The sequence below is a fragment of the Bubalus bubalis genome, chromosome X, assembly GCF_019923935.1.
Source record: "Bubalus bubalis isolate 160015118507 breed Murrah chromosome X, NDDB_SH_1, whole genome shotgun sequence".
Lineage (NCBI taxonomy): Eukaryota > Metazoa > Chordata > Mammalia > Artiodactyla > Bovidae > Bubalus > Bubalus bubalis.
In genome coordinates, this window is record NC_059181.1 from 100,779,265 (window position 1) to 100,788,260 (window position 8,996).

The window sequence follows — 8,996 nt, forward strand, 5'->3', positions numbered from 1 at the left end:
CATTTCAACATCTTGTCACAGAGCTTCTTGAAAAACAGTGCACTTCAACTTGTGCTGTGCTCACACTTCAGCTTGTACTGATGAAGTAAATTAACCATGCATAGCCCTCCTTTCTCTATTTTTGTTTTTCTTATATGTGTGTCTTGTGTGTGTGGGGGGGTGACTTAAGAATTAAAAGAGCCCTCTTTTCCCTGACGTTTTTAATCAAAAACTACTTCCCTGGCTCTAACTTATTTTTTATATATGATCATTCCCGTTTATCCCTTTCTCCATCTGTCAGCTCATATAAAACAGTTGAAGCAGTTAATTTAAAAAGATTTCTGAACTTGGATGTCATCAAGTGGGGATTAACCCTGAGGGAGCTCTGGGCCTAACAGAAGGCCTAACCAGAAGCCTGACACCACCCGTGTCCACAGGCAAGGAGGTATGACCAGAGAATGCTCCTAGCAACCTCAGTTTTCACAGCACTTGTAGCCATTATGTCTCGACCTCCTCCACCTCTCACTGGGTGAGCCCATCAGATCATGTGACTCCAGTATGTATAACATATAAATAAGGGCAAGGAGGAGTTGGTTCGACATTTCGTGGATGTGGGGTGTGAGAGAGGATCCTGGAGTGCCAGGTGGAAGGGAACAAACTGGGAAAAGTTAGCTTAGGTTGTATGGATTTGTACCTCTGCATTTCTAACCTAAGATCTCTAAATGTACCATGATTCCTATTCATTGGACTGTAAAGTTTATGTAGGTAATCCTGGAAATAAAGGTAACGAGTCTGAATTGGAGCGAGCTTTTGACAATTATGGTCCACTCTGAAGGGTCTGGGTTGCTTGGAACACTCCCAGCTTTGCTTTTGTTGAATTTGAAGATCCCCACGATGTAGCTGATGCTGTCTGAGAACTAGATGGGGGAAAACTGTGTGGCTGCCCAGTGAAGTGTAACTGTCGAATGGTGGAAAGAGGAGTCAAAATCATGCCCTACCTCCTTCTTAGGGTCACCACCTTTGAGATTATTATCAGAGGAGGAGTCCTCCACCTTGGATGCAGATCTCCTAGATGGAGAAGCTTCTCCCACTGCTGGAGCAGATCTTTTTCTAGAGATGGGATAAGAGAGAGATACAGTCATCAAGACAGTATGGTACTGGCACAAAGACAGAAATATAGATCAATGGAACAAAATAGAAAGCCCAGAGAAAAATCCACACACCTGTGGATACCTTATCCTTGACAAAGGAGGCAAGAATATACAACAGAGAAAAGACAATCTCTTTAACAAATGGAGCTGGGAAAACTGGTCAGCCACTTGTAAAAGAATGAAACTAGGACACTTTCTAACACCATACACGAAAATAAACTTAAAATAGATTAAAGATCTAAATGTAAGACCAGAAACCATAAAAATCCTAGAGGAGGACATAGGCAAAACACTTTCTGATATAAATCACAGCAGGGTCCTCTATGATCCTCCTGCCAGAGTAATGGAAATAAAAGCAAAAATTAAAAAATGGGACCTAATTAAACTTAAAAGTCTTTGCACAACAAAGGAAACTATAAGCAATGTGAAAAGACAGCCTTCAGAATAGGAGAAAATAATAGCAAGTGAAGCAACTGACAAAGAATTAATTTCAAAAATATGCAAGCAGCACAAGCAGCTCAATTCCAGAAAAATAAATGACCCAATCAAAAAACGGGCCAAAGAACTAAACAGACCTTTCTCCAAAGAAGACATACAGATGGCTAACAAACACACGAAAAGATGCTCAACACCATGCGTTATCAGAGAAATGCAAATCAAAACCACAATGAAGTACCATCTCACCCCAGTCAGAATAGCTGCTATCAAAAAGTCTACAAGCAATAAATGCTGGAAAGGGTGCAGAGAAAAGGGAACCCTCTTACACTGTTGGTGGGAATGCAAACTAGTACAGCCACTATGGAGAACAGTATAGAGATTCCTTAAAAAACTGCAAATAGAACTGCCATATGACCCAGCAATCCCAGTGCTTGGCACACACACCAAGGCAATGGGAATTGAAAGAGACACGTGTGCGCCAATACTCATTGCAGCACTGTTTACAATAGCTAGGACATGGAAGCAACCTAGATGTCCATCTGCAGACAAATGGATAAGAAAGCTGTGGTACACAAAAAAGAAAACTACACACCAATATCACTGATGAACATAGATGCAAAAATCCTTAATAAAATGCTAACAATCAGAATCCAACAACACATTAAAAAGATCATATACCATGACCAAGTGGGCTTTATTGCAGGGATGCAAGGATTCTTCAATATCCACAAATCAATTAATGTGATACACTACATTAACAAATTGAAAAATAAAAGACATATGATTATTTCAATAGATGCAGAGAAAGTCTTTGACAAAATGCAACATCCATTTATGATAAAAACTCTCCAGAAAGCAGGAATAGAAGGAACATACCTCAACATAATAAAAACTATATATGAAAAACCCACAGCAAACATTATCCTCAATGGTGAAAAAATGAAAGCATTTCCCCTAAAGTCAAGAACAAAACAAGGGTGCCCACTTTCACCACTACTATTCAACATAGTTTTGGAAGTTTTGGCCACAGCAATCAGAGCAGAAAAAGAAATAAAAGGAATCCAAATTGGAAAAGAAGAAGTAAAACTCTCACTCTTTGCAGATTACATGATCCTCTACATAGAAAACCCTAAAGACTCCATCAGAAGAGTACTACAGGTAATCAATGAATATAGTACAGTTGCAGGATATAAAATTAACACGCAAAAAAACCCTTGCATTCCTATACAATAATAATGAAAAGATAGAAAGATAAATTAAGGAAACAATTACATTCACCATTGCAAAGAAAAGAATAAAATACTTAGGAATATATTTACCTAAAGAAACTAAAGACCTATATACAGAAAACTATAAAACACTGGTGAAAGAAATTAAAGAGGACATCAATAGATGGAGAAATATACCATGTTCATGGATCGGAAGAATCAATATAGTGAAAATGAGTATACTACCCAAAGCAATCTACAGATTTAATGTGATCCCTATCAAGATACCAATGGTATTTTTCACAGAGCTAGAACAAATAATTTCAGAATTTGTATGGAAATACAAAAAACCTCGAATAGCCAAAGCAATCTAGAGAAAGGAGAATGGAACTGGAGGAATCAACCTGCCTGACTTCAGGCTCTACTACAAAGACACAGTCATCAAGACACTATGGTACTGGCACAAAGACAGAAATATGGATCAATGGAACAAAATAGAAAGCCCAGAGATAAACCCACACACCTATGGATACTTTATCTTTGACAAAGGAGGCAAAATATACAATGGAGAAAAGACAGTCTCTATAACAAGTGGTGCTGGGGAAACTGGTCAACCGTTTGTAAAAGAATGAAACTAGAACACTTTCTAACACCATACACAAAAATAAACTCAAAATGGATTGAAGATCTAAACGTCAGACCAGAAACTGTAAAACTCCTAGAGGAGAACATAGGCAAAACACTCTGACATAAATCACAGCAGGATCCTCTATGACCCACCTCCCAGAATATTGGAAATAAAAGCAAAAATAAACAAATGGGACCTTGTTAAAATTAAAAGCTTCTACACAACAAAGGAACTATAAGCAAGGTGAAAAGACAGCCTTCAGAATGGGAGAAAATAATAGCAAATGAAGCAACTGACAAACAACTAATATCAAAAATATGCAAGTAACTCCTGCAGCTCAATTCCAGAAAAATAAATGACACAATCAAAAAATGGGCCAAAGAACTAAACAGACCTTTCTCCAAAGAAGACATACAGATGGCTACCAAACACATGGAAAGATGCTCAACATCACTCATTATCAGAGAAATGCAAATCAAAAGCACAATGAGGTACCATTTTACGCCAGTCAGAATGGCTGCTATCCAAAAGTCTACAAGCAATAAATGCTGGAGAGGGTGTGGAGAAAAGGGACCCCTCTTACCCTTTTACACTGTTGGTGGGAATGTAAACTAGTACAGCCACTACGGAGAACAGTGTGGAGATTCCTATCTGGAAATAGAACTGCCTTATGACCCAGAAATCCCACTGCTGGGCATACACACCGAGGAAACCAGAATTGAAAGAGACACGTGTACCTCAATGTTCATCACAGCACTGTTTATAATAGCCAGGGCATGGAAGCAACCTAGATGTCCATCAGCAGACGAATGGTTAAGAAAGCTGTGGTACATATACACAATGTAATATTACTCGGCCATTAAAAAGAATACATTTGAGTCAGTTCTAATGAGGTGGATGAAACTGGAGCATATTATACAGAGTGAAGAAACCCAGAAAGAAAAACACCAACACAGTATACTAACGCATATATATGGAATTTAGACAGCTGGTAATGATAACCCTGTATGCGAGACAGCAAAAGAGACATAGATGTATATAACAGTGTTTTGGCCTCTGTGGGAGAGCAAGAGGGTGGGATGATTTGGGAGAATGGCATTGAAACATGTATAATATCATATAAAAAACGAATCACCAATTCAGGTTCGATGCAGGATCCGGATGCTTGGGGCTGGTGCACTGGGATGACCCAGAGGGATGCTATGGGGAGGGATGTGGGAGGGGGGTTCAGGATGGGGAACACGTGTACACCCGTGGTGGATTCATGTTGATGTATGGCAAAACCAATACAATCAGATCAGATCAGTCGCTCAGTCGTGTCCGACTCTTTGCGAACCCATGAATCGCAGCACCCCAGGCCTCCCTGTCCATCACCAACTCCCGGAGTTCACTCAGACTCACGTCCATCAAGTCAGTGATGCCATCCAGCCATCTCATCCTCTGTCGTCCCTCTCCTCCTTCCCCCAATCCCTCCCAGCATCAGAGTTTTTTCCAGTGAGTCAACTCTTCGCATGAGGTGGCCAAAGTACTGGCGTTTCAGCTTTAGGATACTTCATTCCAAAGAAATCCCAGGGCTGATCTCCTTCAGAATGGACTGGTTGGATCTCCTTGCAGTCCAAGGGACTCTCAAGAGTCTTCTCCAACACCACAGTTCAAAAGCATCAGTTCTTCACTGCTCAGCCTTCTTCACAGTCCAACTCTCACATCCATACATGACCACAGGAAAAACCATAGCCTTGACTAGACGAACCTTTGTTGGCAAAGTAATGTCTCTGCTTTTCAATATGCTATCTAGGTTGGTCATAACTTTCCTTCCAAGGAGTAAGCGTCTTTTAATTCCATGGCTTCAGTCACCATCTGTAGTGATTTTGGAGCCCCAAAAAATAAAGTCTGACACTGTTTGTTGCAAAGTAATTAGCCTCCTAGTAAAATAAATAAATTTAAATGTGAATTTCAGATAAGGAACAAATGATTTTTTTGTTAAATTTAAATTTATTTATTTTAATTAGAGGCTAATTACTTTATTTAAAATAAAAGTAAATAAATAAAATGAAAAGAGAAAAAAGAATGCTGTGGTACATATACACAATGGAATTTTCTCAGCTATTAAAAATAATGTATTTGAATCAGTTCTAATGTGGTCAATGAAACTGTATCCTATTATCCAGAGTGAAGTAAGTCAGAAAGAAAAACACCAATACAGTATATTAATGCATATATATGGAATTTAGAAAGATGGCAACAAATACTCTATATGTGAGACAGCAAAAGAGACATAGATATAAAGAGCAGACTTTTGGACTCTGTGCAAGAAGGCAAGGATGGGATGATTTGAGAGAATAGCATTGCAACATGTAATATTACCAATGTGAAATAGATCACTAGTCTAAGGTCAATGAATGAAATAGGGCACTCAAAGCTGGTGCACTGGGACAACCCCGAGGGATGCAATGGGGAGGCATGTGAGAGGGCATTCAGGATGGGGACACATGTGCACCCATGGCTGATTCATGTCAATGTTTGGCTAAAACCACTACAATATTGTAAAGTAATTAGCCTCTGATTAAAATTAATTAATTAATTAGAAAATAGAGAGATCACTGTCCCAGAAGAGAATTCACAAGCCATCCCAATCTTTCTCTAGGTCTTGTAGCCAATCTAGGGCAAATGAAAAGAGATAGAAGACCAGTTTTCAAGAGGAATGGTGTATAGGAAATAACTTAATTTGACAGGAAATCCAACTTTTGTTTAAGACGTCACAGGTTTGGTGCATTAAAAAAAAATTTAGCTGTTCACATGTGTTTGTCTGTTGGAACAGTGACACATCAAGGTATAATTCTCTATGGTTTGAAATGGATCATATGAGGCATATAATATCAAGAACTGTTACTTTACAACATATCCTTAAGCAAAATTGAATTTTCTTAAAATTTTAGCCTGGCATAAAGTGATAATAAACCTCTATCTCCCGCTCAGCTAAAGTGTGATGCTTAATATTATGGAAACAAAAACTAGCAAAAATCGTGAGACTTTTTGATAGCTGGGATATGGTATGCAGCTTCAGTGAAGCAAGCAGTCTTTAAAAGCTGCTGTGAACACAAAGCCAGCAGGTAAAAATTAAAACTGCACCCTTAAGCTAGGTTAGAGGTTGAAAAATTCTACTAGTCTTTTCACTGGATCAAAGGTTGTTCCGTTGGTGTAGAATCTAAGAAGTTTTTAGAAAGTTAGTTTGCTTTAGGTCTTAAGTTCCTTCTGTGATTGCTGTATATGAATACACGGCTCTTTGTGACATTCTTTATTTAAGCATTTGAGACTACTCAAGTTACCAAACGTCCTGCGAATTTAAACGTATATTATAGAGCTGAACTCTGAGTTACTGTGCAATATTTTTTCATGCTGTCATTTGTAATATGCTTTGTGAGAATTCTTGGGATTAAATTTTTGGTTACAAAAGTAAATAAAAATATTTCCTGTTCCCTTTCACAGTGCCAGACACTGTACTTGGCACTGATAATTCAAAGGAGGCAGAGATCTACTCCTTGCCTTAAAGGAGCTTATACTTCAGGAAAACGGGTTGCCATCTCTTAGCTAGCGTAATACCATGGAATCAGTGAAATTGGTTATCTTGAAGTCATTTAGAGATAGGGACATCGAGAGGAACACATCATAATGCTTACTTTTAACTCAGGAGATAAACACCAACTCTATCCAATAATATACAATTTTCAAAAATTGAATCGGCCTTGTTATAATAAGATAAGCCAGAAACAGCCAAAGTGTTGTTTGTTTGACTAGAATCTCAAACAATTCTTATTCCATGCCAGTAGTGTTTATTTTCATTTATCTCAAATAATAGAGTGAAAGAATGAAGTTATAGAACACATTGGGATGTCATTAGAAAAATTTGACCCAACTCAGTGTTTAATTGTTAGGAAGCTCATTTTCCAACTGTAATGGGAATGTGTTGCTATTCATAGGTAGATAGACAGAGATAGAGATAGAGATAGAGATAGAGATACAGATGTCATAGATGGTTCAGAATATTTCCAGTTGGATGAGTGTGATGGAGGTTGGATAGAGGTACATGGATAATCTACTTGTGCCCAATTCCCCTTGTAATCAAAAACAGATATGTTTGCTTAAAGATAGCTAGTTGGTATGACTATGAGTCACAGAAAAGATCACTTGGTCATCAGGAAAATAAATTGAACAGCTCTCTAGAACTGGATCTGTATAACAAAATAAATTATGTGATAATGAAATTTGATAGAGCCCTTCTTGTGTGTGCTCAGTCTTTTCAGTCATGTCCAACTCTTTGCAACCCTATGGATTGTTGCCCTCCAGGCTCCTCTATCCATAAGATGCTCCAAGCAAGAATACGGAGTGGGTTGCCATGCCCTCCTCCAGGTGATCTTCCTGATCTAGGGATCAAACCTGCATCTCCTGTTTACTGCATTACAGGTGGATTCTTTATGCACTGAGACACCTGGGTAGCCATAGCCCATCTTACCATTTTAAAAATATTTGCCAGACTTTTTATTTGTCTTAGATATCAAGTGCCTTCCTGCTACACTTACTGCTCTTCTATTCCAGAAAAAGAAAGTGTCAAACATACTAATAATTACCAATAAAGTTCTCTTTATCAAATATTCTTAGTAGTCTCCTCAAAAATAATTGCACTTCAAAAGAAGACTTTTGAGGGGGAATAATGTTTAACCTGATGCCTTTCATATCACACCATACAGCTGGTCATAAGTCTTTAGGTTAGTCCTTATAAGCTCATTAACTCTGAGTTTTAACCAGCAGATATTTAGGAAGTGCTGCAAAGTCTGTACTAGTCCCTAGTTATCTAAGCCCAAATAGAATACAAATGAGTTCGTGGATGTAAATTCTCCTTGCCTCATTTAGCGCCTCATAGAAGCACACCATATAGTTTATGGTCATGAAGAATGCAGACCTGGCCATTTCAGAATAATCTGAGACAGTCCTTGAGGAGAACTAAAGGTCCTTAACTTTTTAATGGCTAAAGTATTATTATTTTTTTCTTGCTTGACTGTTTTCCTTTCTTTCTGCATTTTCTCATTTCTCTGATTAAATTTATTCTTTGAAGTTTTTCTACATACAAAAGGCAGGCAGAGGGCATGGATGGAGGTCTATTCTGGGAAGGCCTCATAGGGTCCTGCTTGGTTACATATATATATATATATATATATATATATATATATATTATATATATATGCATACATATGTATAAACACACAAACACATAAGCCAAAAGTTCAAAATAATATTTATTACTTGAGATGTACTCTTACATCTTCAATTCTCCTTTATTCTATTTAAAAATAAAAACAAATTGCCATGATCCACTACATTGATTAATAAGCAGTTAAGCCCATATTTGTTAAAAAAAAAAAAACACACACACACACACACACACACTATTACTGATATAATGTAATTCCACCTCATACCAATTTCCTTGATCTCTTTCTTAATGGGTCTTTCTTGAAATCTACAGCAAAACTACTGCTTACCAAACATCCTAACTGGAAACTGGAGGTGAGTCCTTAATGATTTGACTACCTGACT

General features: G+C 37.8%; 1 pseudogene; it reads left to right on the forward strand.

Annotated features, from left to right (window-relative positions):
* The first annotated feature begins 701 nt into the window (after positions 1-701).
* On the forward strand, positions 702-6,085 carry LOC102415450 (annotated as a pseudogene).
* Positions 6,086-8,996: the final 2,911 nt, after the last annotated feature.